The 14490-nt window shown below is 41.9% G+C and overlaps 1 pseudogene across 1 annotated transcript; it reads left to right on the forward strand.

Annotated features, from left to right (window-relative positions):
* The first annotated feature begins 12906 nt into the window (after positions 1-12906).
* LOC307102379 (large ribosomal subunit protein eL29-like) lies at positions 12907-13484 on the forward strand (annotated as a pseudogene). The gene has a single exon. The product of its transcript is annotated as a large ribosomal subunit protein eL29-like (transcript).
* Positions 13485-14490: the final 1006 nt, after the last annotated feature.

A 14490-nucleotide genomic window follows, 5' to 3' on the forward strand; every position in this document is an offset into this window, starting at 1 on the left:
AATTTTATGATCCATTTTGAATTAATTTTTGTGTGTGGTATGAGGTAAAGGTCTAAGTTTTGTTTTACATGTGGGTAGCCAATGATCTCAGCACTATTTGTAGATAAATTTTTTCCTCATTGAATTATGTTGGTATCTTTGTTGAAAATTAATTAGCCGTAAATATAAGGATTTCTTTCTGGTCTCTCAATTCTGTTACATTGATTTTCATTCCTGTCTTTACACCAATACTACTTCTCTTGTTTACTTTAGCTTTATAGTAAGTTTTGAAACCAGTTCATATAAATCTTTCAACTTTGTTCTTTTTCGAAATTATTTTTGTTTTACTAGGTCTTTTGCATTTCCATCTACTTGTCAAATTCTGCAAAGAAGCCTGCTAAGATTTTGGTAGGAATTACATTGAATATATATCAATTTTGGGAAAATTACATCTTAGCAATTATTTCTTTAATTTCTCTCAGCATTATTTTATGATTTTCAGTGTCTTAAGTCGTACATTTATTTTGTTAAATGTATTCCTAAATATCTAATTCCTTTTAATACTATTATGAATGGAATTGTTTTCTTAATTTCATTTCAGTCTCTTTATTGCTAGTGTATAGAAATACAGTTGATTTTTAAAAGTTAAAAAAAAATTTTTTTAATCCTCAGCTGAGAATACTTTTACCCCTATTGATTTCTGGAAAGAGTGGAAGGGAGGAAGGAGAAAGGGAGAGAGAGATAAAGAGAAACACTGACCTGAGAGAGACATATCTGCACATGTTCCTACTGGGGCTGAGGAACCTGCAACCGAGGTACGTGCCCTTGACCAGGAATCGAACCTGCGATCCTTTGGTCTGCAGGATGGAGGCACTAACCACTGACAAAACCGGCCAGGGCTACAGTTGATTTTTGTATGTTGATCTTGTATCCGATGACCTCACCAGACTAGTATATTAATTCTAGTAGTTTTAGTGTGGATTCCATAGCATTTTCTACATATACAATAATGTTGTTTGTGAATGAAGACAGTTTTACTTTTCTGATATGGAATTCTTTTTTAAAATATATTTTTATTGATTTCAGAGAGGAAAGGAGAGGGAGAAAGAGATAGAAACGTCAATGATTAGAGAGAATCATTGATCGGCTGCCTCCTGCATGCCCCCTATTGGGGATCCAGCCCGCAACCCGGGCATGTGCCCTTGACTGGAATCGACCCCGGGACCCTTCTAGCTACTGAGCCAAACCAGCTAGAGCTGATCTGGAAGTCTTTATGGTATTTACTTTTGTTTTCTTTTTAAAAATATATATTTTATTAATTTTGTACAGAGAGGAAGGGAGATGGGGAGGGATAGAGAGTTAGAAACATCGATGAGAGAGAAACATCGGTCAGCTGCCTCCTGCACACTCCCTACTGGGGATGTGCCCGCAAACCAAGGTACATGCCCTTGACCGGAATCGAACCCGGGACCCTTCAGTCCACAGGCCGACGCTCAATCCACTGAGCCTAACCGGTCAGGGCTGTTTTCTTTTTTAAGAGTATTGTCTAGAACTTCCAGCATAGTTGAACAAAAATAGTGAAAGCAACCCTAGCTGGTTTGCCTCAGTGGATAGAGCATCTGCCTGCAGACTGAAGAGTCCCGGGTTCAATTCCGGTTAAGGACACATGCCAGGGTTATGGGTTTGATCTCCAGTAGGGGGTGTGCAGGAGGCAGCTGATCAATGATTCTCATCATTGATGTTTCTATCTCTTTCCCTCTGAAATTAAAACATATATATAACAGAACAGACCTTGCTTTGTATCTGGTTTTAGGGGGAATATAATCTTTCAGAAGTAAGTATGATGTTAACTGTAGGGTTTTTTTTTATCTGTTCTTTATCAAATTGAAAAAATTTCCTCCTATTAGTTAGTTGAGAGATTTTATCATGAATGATTATTAGGTATTGTCAAATGCTTATTCTATATCTACTAATGTGTATTTTGTCCTTTATTCTATTAATATGTCATATTGCATTACTTTGATTTTTGGATATTTAACCAGCCTTACATTCTTGAAATGAATCATAGTTGATCATAATGTATAACCTTTTTTTTATATATTTCTGAATTCAATCCGCTAATATTTTGTTAAGATATTTTACGTCCATATTCATAAGGGATATTTATATATAGTGTTTTTTATGATACCCAGCCAGCTTTTAACCAAATGGTTTTAGTGACTTTTGATAATCTTTGCCTAGATCAGCTGTTTCACTAGGGGTTGCAAAGTGCTGCTGTTCTGTCATTCCTTTTTTGTTGTTGTTAACCCTCACTCGAGGATATTTTTCCCATTGATTTTTAGAGAGCATGGGTGGTTGGGAGGGAAAAAGTGGGGGGGGGGGAGGGAGAGAGAGAGAGAGAGAGAGAGAGAGAGAGAGAGAGAGAGAGAGAGAGAGAGAAAGAAAGAAAGAAACATCGATGTGGGAGAGACACATTGATTGGTTGCATAAGTTGTTAGGTAATTTCTCTAAAGGTGATCGGTTAGATTTTAAAAATTTAGCACTAGCCGGTTTTCTCAGTGGATAGAGCATCGGCCTGTGGACTGAAGGATCACGGGTTTGATTCCAGTCAAGGGCACATGCCCAAGTTGTGGGCTTGATCCACAGTAGAGGGTGTACAGGAGGCAGCCAGTCAATGATTCTCTCTCATAATTGATGTTTCTATCTCTCCCTATCCCTTCCTCTCTGAAATTAATAAAAATATGTGTGTTTGGTTTTTTTACAGCCAAAGCAGAGCCATTTATTTGAACTTCCAAAATAGCATTGAGCCTAAAAGCTTGAGATATAAAGGTACCACCTTGGAATCATTGTGGTCCAATACTCTTTTTTTTTTTCATTTTAATTTCTTTATTGATTGAGGTATTACATATTTGTCCTCATCCCCCCATTACCTTCCCACCCCCCCCCCCCCCCACACACACACATGCCCTCACCCCCGCTGTTGTCTTTGTCCACTGGTTAGGCTTATATGCATGCATACAAGTCCTTTGGTTGATCACTCCCCCTTAACCCTCCCCTCCCCTACCTTCCCTTTGAGGTTTGACAGTCTGATCGATGCTTCCCTGTCTCTGGATCTCTTTTTGTTCATCGGTTTATGTTGTTCATTATTTCCCATAGATGAGTGAGATCATGTGATATTTATCTTTCTCTGACTGGCTTATTTCACTTAGCATACTGCTCTCCAGTTCCATCCATGTTGTTGCAATGGTAGTAATTCCTTCTTTTTTTATTTTTTAAAATGAAAATAAAAATTTATTATACCCAGCCGGTGTGGTTGAGCATGGACCTATGAACCAGGAAATCATGGTTCCATTCCTGGTCAGGGCACATGCCTGGGTTGTGGGCTTGATCCCCAGTGTGGGGTGTGCAGGAGGCAGTCTTTCTCATCATTGACGTTTCTCTCTCTCTCTCTCTCTCTCTCTCTCTCTCTCTCTCTCTCTCTCCCCCTCTCTCTCCCTCCCTCCCTCCCTCTCCCTTCCTCTCTGAAATCAATAGAAATATATTTTTAAATTTTTATTATGAATTTATGAACTTTAATAACTTTGATGTGTTTACATTCTTTGCAATTGTTATTCTTTTTGATGCTTAAATTATCCCATCTTTGGCAGTGGGAATCCCCTCTAATTCACTCTTTAATTTCTTGACACCACCCTAGTACTTTTGTGGGTTTTATTTTGATGGTTGACAGATTCTCTTTTTTTATTACTGATTTCAGAGAGGAAGGGAGAGGGAGAGAGAGATAGAAACGTCAACGATAAGAGAGAATCACCGATCAGCTGCCTCCTGCACGCCCCCCTCTGGGGATCAAGCCTGCAACCCTGGCATGTGCCCTTGACTGGAATCGAACCCGGGATCTTCCAGAGTGCAGGCCGACTCTCTATCCACTGAGCCAAACCAACCAGGGCGACAGATTCTTTTATTAACAATAAAAAACTTCACATTTGTTACAATATAAAAATAAATGCTTTAATGAATAATTAAATGAAAACTAGGAGCTCATAGGATTTTTAATGTGTGCTAGGTTTGATGTATATCTTAGAAGAGCTTGCTAGAATCATTAGGGTATAACTGTAAAAAAGTAATTTACTTAATAGCTTTCCCAAATAGTAGTTCCCCTGAAAATAAAACAGAAAGTAAAATTTCTATTTATATCTACATTTATTTATTTACCCGGGTGTATGCCCTGACGGGAAATTGAATCGTGACTTCTTGATTCCTAGATCGACACTCAACCATTGAGCCACACCAGCCAGGCTATACCTACATTTAGATATGACTCACAACACATATCAATCTTAATTTTATGACTTTGATATTACCTCTTATAAGGTACTCATTAAAAATTCAAATCTCATTTTGAGATCATTAATTTGAGGTATGCAGTAAAACAACCCAGCAGTTTTTGATAGCTTCCTTACCTACTAGTATGAATATGCCTTGTATAGTGTCTTTTCTTAATTTTACCATTGTATCTTTCAAATATATTCCTGTGAGTAGAACTGTTAGGTTGAAGGGTAAAAGAGTATGTAATTTTGCTAGATAGGGTGAAAAAAAGGAATTATGTAATTTTTCCCTTCCACAAAAAATATATAAAAGTGCCATTTTAACACAGTATCTCCAACAGTTTGTTGTTAGGCTTTTGGATTTTTGCCAGTCTGATAGCCGAGAAATAGCGTGTCTCTGTGTAGTTTTAATTTAGCATATTTTTATGTTCAACAACACATTTTAACACGTTATGATAGTGAGCCTACATTAACATATAAAGAAAATAATAGGCCATTCACTATCTAAAATTTAATGAGTTGGCTCTGACCCTCAAGCTGCAGGTATTTACTTAGATTTGTAGTAGTAAGGAATAAGACAGAATATCTCATACTTATAAAATACTTTGTAATCAACAAAGTACTTTTAACCGTCATTATCCGATTTGACTGTCATGTGTAGAGGTTCAGAACAGTCCTCCCCAGAATATGCTACTTTGGCATGTGAATTATTTTGAGCTGAAGGCAATCAAGCCCCTGCAGGCTCACAAGAAACATTTAGTTTTCCCTTAAAGAATTTAAATGAGGGGCCTTGCCCATAATTAGTTATCACCAGAAATAATTTTTTATGACCTACCTATAGGGCAGGGCAAACTGTCTTAATTACTGAACATCTGCTTTTCTTATTGTCTTGCAATGACCTTCTCCACTCTGAAGCACAAGGTGATCCTCAGCTTAGAATGTCAAATATAACATCTTTTCCTTTTCTGTCTTTGAACCTCTTGTGTGGGTGGGGTCTCTGATTCTCTCTGTATGTGGTGTTCCCATGCATACGTATATATTCAATTTATTTTCTCTTATTAATCTATCTCATGTCTATATAAATATTAGACCTACTGAAAAATATCTAGGAGGGTGCAGGGACATTTCTTCCTCCCCCACACATGATAATCTCTGAGAGAGGTCAGATACTATGTTCATTTTGTAGAAGAGGAAACTGATATTTTATTTTAAAATCTTTAAAAAATATTTTTATTGATTTCAGAGAGGAAGGGAGAGGGAGAGAGAGTTAGAAACATCAATGATGAGAATCATTGATGGGCTGCCTCCTGCACATCCCTTGCTTGGGATTGGGCCCGCAAACCGGGCATGTGCCCTTGACCGGAATTGAACCCAGGACCCTTCAGTCCGCAGGTTAATACTCTATCCACTGAGCCAAACCAGCTAGGGCAGGAAATTGATATTTTAAAATATTGAAAATTTCCAGTTTAATACAGCAAATGGCAGAACTAGGTTTAAATTTCAAACTTCTGATCAGAGTACGAATTCTATGCTTTGTTTTCCTGTTACAGTATTTGCTAAAAGATGCATGACCTATACTACCCAGGAGATGGCAGTGTTCTCTTAATATTCATTGGGAATTCGCTTTCCCAACGGAGATACTTAAAAGGAAGTGAAAATTGTATTCTTTCAGCTAACATTCCTGAGCATAAAGTATGTTTAGAAGTTAAAGATAAAAAGATTCGTAAAGTTGGTGTTTGCTTCCTAGGAGCTCGCAGTCTGGGTCCAAGAGGTGGGGCAATCAAGCAGAGTTAAAAACATAAAAATTTTGTACAAAATGCCAAACGAGCTAGGGACTACACATTTATTTTTTAAAAAGTAACATATTTTGTTCAACAGTTTTTGTTTTATTTATTTTTTATATATTTTTTTATTTATTTCAGAGAGGAAAGGAGAGGGAGAGAGAGATAGAAACATCAATGATGAGAGAATCATTGATTGGCTGCCTCCTGCACGCCCCACACTGGGGATCAAGCCTGCAACCCCGGCATGTGCCCTCACCATGAATCAAATCATGACCTGCTGGTTCATAGGTCGATGCTCAACCACTGAGCCACACTGACATAATTAACTTTTTTCCTCCTCAAATTCATAATTAACTTTTGACATCAGTTCATAGTCTGGGTCATTTTACCTCTATGGTTGTTAACTTGGACAGACTGTAAAAACCTAGAGTTTTGTATTAGTTCTTGTAAAATAGAACTTATTTGGTACTGTCTACTTTTAGAGTAGAGAAATGGTGTTAAATCTTAGGATGCATGAAAATCCCACATTTAAAAAAATATATTTTATTGATTTTTTTACAGAGAGGAAGGAAGAGGGATAGAGAGTTAGAAACATCGATGAGAGAGAAACATCGATCAGCTGCCTCCTACACACCCCCTACTGGGGATGTGCCCGCAACCAAGGTACATGCCCTTGACCGGAATCGAACCCGGGACCCTTCAGCCCACAGGCCGACGCTCTATCCACTGAGCCAAACCGGTTAGCGCCCACATTTTTTCTTATATACATTTCTATTTCTTAGAGTAATAGGACTCTAGCAAAAAGGGAGTTGAGGTGTCTTGTATCTAGTATGCGTTGGTGTTCTGTATTATTATGTTTTCTTTTTTCTAGAGAAAGAGATGGTTCATCAATTTCCAGGAGATTGAAAGTTATGAAAAGAAATTCTGAATAATCAGATTGTTTGGAAGGCAGAGAATAAAAAGAAATTGGATTGAAACATCTTATTTGGTATTTCTAGTTATAAAGTTTAGTCTGCCTAGTTCTCATATAATCTTTTCTTAAAAACATTTTTTAATCTTCACCTGAGAATATGTTTTTTATTGATTTGAGAGAGAGGAAGGGAAAGAGAGAGAGAGAAACACGATGTGAGAGAGAAACATCGATTGTTTGCCTCCCTTATGCGCCCTGACTTGGAATTGAATCAGCCACCTTTTGGTGTATGGAGCTTCACTCCAGCCAACTGAGCAACACTGGCCAGAGTCTTTTAAAATAATGGTTGGACTTCGTCCTGTGCACCAAAACATTGCTGGTTCAATTCCCGGTCAAGGGCACATGCCTGCTTTTCGGGCTCGATCCCCAGGACAGGGCATGCAGGAGGCAGCCGATTGATGTTAGGCTCTCAAATCACTATTTCTCCTTTTCCCTCTCCCTAAAAATCAATAAACCATTCCTAAACATTTTCTTATTGAATTTATTAGGGTGACATTGGTTAATAAAATTGTATAGGTTTCAGGTGTACGATTATATAATACATCATCTGTATGTTATATTGTGTAGTCACCACTCCAATTCAAGTCTCCTTCCATCACCATTTATCCCCCTTTACCTGCTCCACCTCCCCTCTCCTTTCCCTCTAGTAATCACCATACTGCTGTGTCTATGAGTTTTTTTTCTTTCTTTGCCTAATCCCTTCACCTTTTTCACTCAGCTCCCCAAGCCCCATCCCCTCTGACTTGTAAAACCTTTTGAATGTAACTAAGATACCAGTTTTGGAAATGTTCACTTCAGATCACCAAATCTGGGTTATACAATACCCAGAGGGATACACACTGGGGACAGTAGAGGAATTAATCATAATGGAGCTAACATCTATTGAGTGTTTACCAAGTGCCAGGCACATTTGTTTGTTTGTTTGTTTAATCTTTTGTTAATCCTCACCTGAAAATATTTTTCCATTGATTTTTAGAGAATGGAAGGGAGGGAAGGTACATGCCCTTGACTGGAATCGAACCTGGGACCCTTGAGTCCACAGGCTGATGCTCTATCCACTGAGCCAAACTGGTTAGGGCAGCCTTTCTGTAATTTTATTTTATTTATTTTATTATTTTTTTAAAATATATTTTATTGATTTTTTTACAGAGAGGAAGGGAGAGGGAGAGAGATGGAGAAACATTGATGAGAGAGAAACATCGATCAGCTGCCTCCCGCACACCCCCTACTGGGGATGTGCCCGCAACCAAGGCACATGCCCCTGACCGGAATCGAACCCGGGACCCTTCAGTCCACAGGCTGACGCTCTATCCACTGAGCCAAACCGGTTTCGGCCCTTTCTGTAATTTTAGAGGAGAATCATCTTTTTCCTTGTTTTCTTCCTATTAGGTTTTAGCTTTTTTTTCCTTTTCTAAGTTATATATCATTTATCTTTCTCGTCTCCAGCGTCTAAAATGTTAGGATCTGTTATCTGTTTTCTTTGTTTATGTCCTTTTTATACCTCTAAGGCTTATGACTTTTTTTATACCTTTTATAATAATTTCAGTGGGATTTGGGAGGCTTTAGAGAAAATTACATATATTCAATTAAAAATCTCCTATTCACTCTTCATCTCCTTCCAATCTGGCTTCTGTCCCCACTGTCCCACTGAAACAGGTCATCATAATCATTAGGTACTTTTTCCTCTAGCTTTATTCAGATATAATTGATATATAACATGTGTAAATTTAAGGTGTTGCAATATAATGATTTGATACATGTACACACTGTGAAATGTTTACCATACTGAGTTAACACATCCTTCACCTCACATAATTATTTTGTTGTTGTTTTTGTTATGGTGAGCTCATTAAAGCTCTACTGCCCTAGAACATTTCAAATATACAATACAATATTGTTAACTGTAATCACCATGCCGTACATTATATTCCTGGAACTTATTCATTTTATAACTGGAAGTTTGTATCTTTTGATCAATATTTCCCCATTTTCCCCACCCCTCAGCAGCCATCATTCTACACTGAGTTTGATGTTTTTAGATTCCACATATAAATGAGATCATACACTATTTGGCTTTCTCTGTTTAATTTATTTCATTTAACAAAATGCCCTCCAAGTTCTGCCAAGTTATGGCAGGATTTACCTTAATTTTTTTATGTCTGAACTAGAGGCCCGGTGCATGAAAATTCATGCACTGGAGGGGGGGGTCCCTCAGTGCCCAGCCTGCCCCCTCTCACAGTCCTGGAGCCCTCAGGGGCAAGAGGTGACCCGGCGATCAGGGGAAGGCGATGCCCCACCACACCTCTGCTGCTGCCACTGCCAGCAGCGCAAGCCTCAGACGGACCTGGTTACCTGAGCCTCTGGTGGCCCTGGGAGCTTGGGCAGCCGCCATCCGAGGCTTGCCTGCACCTTGGGCCGGCCCTGGGTGGCTGGGGAGCTGAGTGGACTGGAGGACTCCGGAGGCAGGCGCGCGGGGCAGGCCCAGCCTTGCCCTGTGCCTGCCGCCCCGGCAGGGCTGAGGGGACTGGGTGCCGCCATTTTGTGGCTGTGGGCACTGCCATCTTTGAAGGCAGGGCAGTCCATTAGCATATTCCCTCTTTATTGGCTGTGAGCGCTGCCATCTTTGCGATGGTGTGAGGGTCAATTAGCATATTCCCTCTTTATGAGATAGGATAACATACCATTATCTATACTAATAAAAGGGTAATACGCTAATTAGGGCAGATGTCTTCCGGACGTCCATCTGGACAAAGCCACAGTGGCTGAGAGGCCCAGGGCTCAGGCAGCTGTGGGCTCAGGCAGCCTTGAGCCCCGGCAGCTGCGAGGCCCAGGGCTCAGGCCTCACAGCCGCTGCGGCTGGCAGTGGCAGCAGCAGCGGGTTGATGGGGGCAGCGCCTTTCCCTGATCAACCCGGTTGCCTCCAGCAGAGGGAGGCCAGACTGTAGCTTAGGCCCGCTCCCCGTGAGGAGCGGGCCTAAGCCATCAGTAGGACATCCCCTGAGGGCTCCTGGACTGTGAGAGGGGGCAGGCCGGGCTGAGGGAGCCCCCTCCAGTGCACAAATTTTTGTGCACCAGCCTCTAGTCCTATATAATAAAAGCCTAATATGAAAATCAACTGAATGGCGGAACGACCTGTGGAACAACCGGTTGCTATGACGTGCACTGACCACCAGGGGGCAGACACTTAATGAAGGAGCTGCCCCCAGCCTGCAGGCCCCAGGCCAGCCAAGGCAGGTGCCAGCGGGGCCCCCCAATCACTCCACCAGTTGCCCCACAGAGGGAGGTGACCAGCGGCGGTGGTGGGGGGCGAGACCGGCAAGTAGGCAATGCCAGGCCGGCCAAGGCCGGTGCCAGCGGGGGGCCCTCTGGTTACCCCACTGGTCGCCCCACAGATCCACCCTGATTACCGGCCAGGCCTAGAGATCCTACCCGTGCACGAATTTTGTGCACCAGGCCTCCAGTGTGTTTGTGTGTATCACATTTTCTTTACCTATTTATTCATTGATGATGGGCACTTAGGTTGTTTCCATGTCTTAGTTATTGTGGCTAATACTGCAATGAACATGGGAGTACAGATACCACTTAAGGTAGTGATTTCATCTCCTTAGGATATATACCCAGAAGTGGGATTGCTGGAACTGATGAAGTTCTATTTTTAATTTTTTGAGGAAGCTTATACTGTTTTAATTTTTATTTATTTTTGTGGGTGTGGATGTGTGTTTGTGGGTGTGTAGGTCCAGACTGTTTTTAATTCTACATTCCCACCAATAGTGCTTCAGGAGTCCCTTTTCTTCACATCTGTGCCAGCATTTGTTATTTCTTGTTTTTGTGTTTTAAAATAAGTCATTCTTACAGGGGCTGGGGATCAAACCTGCAACCCAGGTACATGCCCTTGACTGGGACTCGAACCTGCGATGCACTGTTGTGTGGGCTGATGCTCTAGCCACTGAGAACACCAGTCTGGGCACAAAGGAAAGGTTTCTGACAGAAATTAAAGGTGCTGCTTCAGTGAGCACATGAGTGATAAGACAGAGAAGCAGCCTTCTTGCTCATATGGAGAAAGTTGTGGTCTGGATAGAAGACCAAGCCAGCCACAGCCGACTCCTGAGCAAGGCCCTCACTTTCTTCAATACCATGAGGCTGAGAGAGGTGGAAGCTGCAGGAGGAAAGTTTGAAGATAGAAGTTGGTTTATGAGATTTAAGGAAAGTAGCCATCTCCGTACATAACAGTGCCAGGCGCAGCTCTGGCCAATGTGGCTCAGTTGGTTGAGTGTCTCAGGCACCAAGGAGAGAAGTCTCCAGTTTGATTCCAGGTCAGGGTCCATGCCCAGGCTGGGGTCTCCATTCCCAATAGGGGTGGGGCGTACAGGAGGCAGCCAATCAATGATGTTCCTCTCTCATGATGTTTTTCTCTCTCCCTTTCCCTTCCTCTCTCTCTGCAATCAATAAACACACACACACACACACACACACACACACACACACACACACACATATATATATATATATAATTTTAAAAGTACAAGGTGCAGCAGCAAGTGCTGATGTAGAAACTGCAGCAAGTTATCCAGAAGATCTAGCTGAGATAATTAATAAAGGTATCTACAATAAACAATAGATTTTCAATGTAGACTAAACAGCCTTGTATTGGAAGAAGATGCCATTTAGGACTTTCCTAGCTAGAGAGAAGCCAGTGTCTGGTTTCAAAGCTTCAAAGGGCAGGCTGACTTTCTTATTAGGGGCTAATGTAGCTGGTGATTTTAAAATGAAGCCAATGATCATTTACCATTCCCCAAATCCTAGAGCCCTTAAGTAGATTTACGCTAAATCTATTCTGCCTGTGCCTTGTCATGGAACAATCAAATCTGGATGACAGTATATCTGTTTACAACATGGTTTATTAAATATTTTAAGCCCACTATTGAGAGCTACTGTTCAGAAAAAAAGATTCCTTTCAAAATATTACTGTTCATTGACAATGCACCTGGACACCCAAGAGCTCTGAGGAGATGTACAAGGAGATTAATGTTGTATTCATGGAACACAACATTCATTCTGTCAGCCCATGAGTCAAGGAGTAATTTTGATTTTCAAGTCTTATTATTTAAGAAACAAATTTCAGCCCTGGCCAGTGTGGCTCAGTTGGTTAAGCATCACCCCGTGCACCGAAAGGTTGCCAGTTTGATTCCGTCGGGGCACATGCCCAGGTTGCGGTTTTGGTTTGGGTCCGGGGGGTGGGTACAGGAGGCAACCGATAGATGTTTCTCTCTCACATCAATGTTTTTCTCTCTCTCTCCCTCTCCCTCTCTAAAAAAAAAATCTATTGAAAAAAAAGAAACACATTTCATAAGTCTATAGCTGCCATTGTTAGTGATTCCTCTGATGGATCTGGGCAACGTAAATTGAAAACCTTCTGGAAAGGACTCACCATTTTGTATGCCATTAAGAACATTGTGATTTATGGGAAGAGTCAAAATATCAACATTAACAGGAGTTCGGAAGAAGTTGATTCCAACACTGGTGATGACTTTGAGGGGTTCAGGACTTCAGTGGAGGAAGTAACTGCAGGGATGGTGGGAAAAGAAAGAGAGCCAGACAATTAGTAGAGCCAGAAGATCTGACTGAATTGCTGCACTCTCGTGATAAAACAAACGAGGAGTTACTTCTTATGGATGAGCAAAGAAAGTGGTATTTTGAGATGGAATGTACTCCTGGTGAAGATGCTGGGAAGATTGTTGAAATGACAACAAAGGATTTAGAATATTGCATAATCTCAGTCGATAATGCAGTGGCAGGGTTTGAGAGGATTGATCCCAATTTTGAAAGAACTTCTGTGGTTAATATGCTATCAAACAGCATCACATGCTATAGAGAAATCATTTGTGAAAGGAAGTCAGTCAATGTGGTGAACTTCATTGTTGCTTTATTTTAAGAAATTGGCACAGCCACTTCGGGAGCCGCGGGCTTTGGTGCAGAGATGGCCAAGTCCAAGAACCACACCACGCACAACCAGACCCGAAAATGGCACAGAAACGGCATCAAGAAACCCCGATCACAAAGATACGAATCTCTTAAGCGGGTAGACCCCAAGTTCCTAAGGAACATGCGCTTTGCCAAGAAGCACAAGAAGGGCCTGAAGAAGACGCAGGCCAACAACGCCAAGGCCATGAGCTCATGTGCCGAGGCCATCAAGGCCCTCGCCAAGCCCGAAGAGGTCAGGCCCAATATCTCAAAGGGCAGCAGCAGCAAGCTCAGTCGACTTGCCTACATCGCTCGCCCCAAGCTTGGGAAATGTGCCGCATCTCCAAGGGGCTCAGGCTCTGCCGGCCAAATGCCAAGGCCAAGGCCAAGCCCCAGGCTGCGGGTGCAGTTGCAGCTCAGGCTCCTGCTCCCAAAGGTGCCCAGGCCCCCACGAAGGCTCCGCAGTAGAGGCCTCGGTCTGCCGACGTGATGTGAGGACGGAAGGACTGGTGGGAACCTCTGGGTTGCTGTCTGCATGGAGCTGGTGTCCTCCTTAGCTATTTGTACAAATAAACCTGAGGCAGGATCTGTCAAAAAACAAAAACAAGAAATTGGCACGGCCACCCCAGCCTTCAGCAGCCACCACCCTGATCGGTCAGCAGCCATCAACACGGAGGCAGGACCCTCCACCACAAAAAGGTTATGCCTCGCTGAGGGCTCAGATGAAGCTTAGCATTTTTAGCAATAAAGTATTTTCTCATTAAGGTACGTACGGTACATTTTTTAGACATAATGCTATGCACACTTAATAAACGAGGGTATAGTGAAAACATAACTTTTATATGTACTGGGAAACCAAAAAATGTGTGCGACTTGCTTTATGGCAATACTCACTTTATTGTGGTGGTCTAGAACCGAACGAACCTGCAGTATCTCCAAGGTATGCCTGTCCTGATAGAGGTGGGGAATACCTGCTTTAACATGTTAGCCTGAGTAAAGATTTAAAAGAATGTTTTATGGATTTTTTAACATATGCTTTTATTGATTTTTAGAGAGAGAGGAAGAGAGAGAGAGAGAGAAACATCAATGAGAGAGAAACATCAACGTCAACCCGCTGCCTCCGGCACCTTCCCAGCCGGGGATAGAGCCCGCAGCCCACAGCCCTGGGCATGCGCCCTGACTGGGAATCGGACCAGCGACCTCTTGTCCATGGGTCGATGCTCAACTGCTGAGCCACACCAGTGGGCAAGACTTTAATTTTGAAGTTTGCTAAAGGTCAGAGGCATGAAATATAAAAGGCATCTTTTACATTAATTGATATTCTTTGTGGGAAGAGTTCCCTCTTTGATATTTATGGTTCTCTTTTCTCTGTTACTAACCCAATTCCTCACTACCACCACCAAAACAAGAGCACCGCCCTCTGGTAGAAAGCCATCCCCGAGTTCCTGCCCCGATGCCAGACAGTCCAGTTCCT

The sequence above is a fragment of the Cnephaeus nilssonii genome (genome assembly GCF_951640355.1).
Source record: "Cnephaeus nilssonii genome assembly, chromosome: 6".
Taxonomy (NCBI): Eukaryota; Metazoa; Chordata; class Mammalia; order Chiroptera; family Vespertilionidae; genus Cnephaeus; species Cnephaeus nilssonii.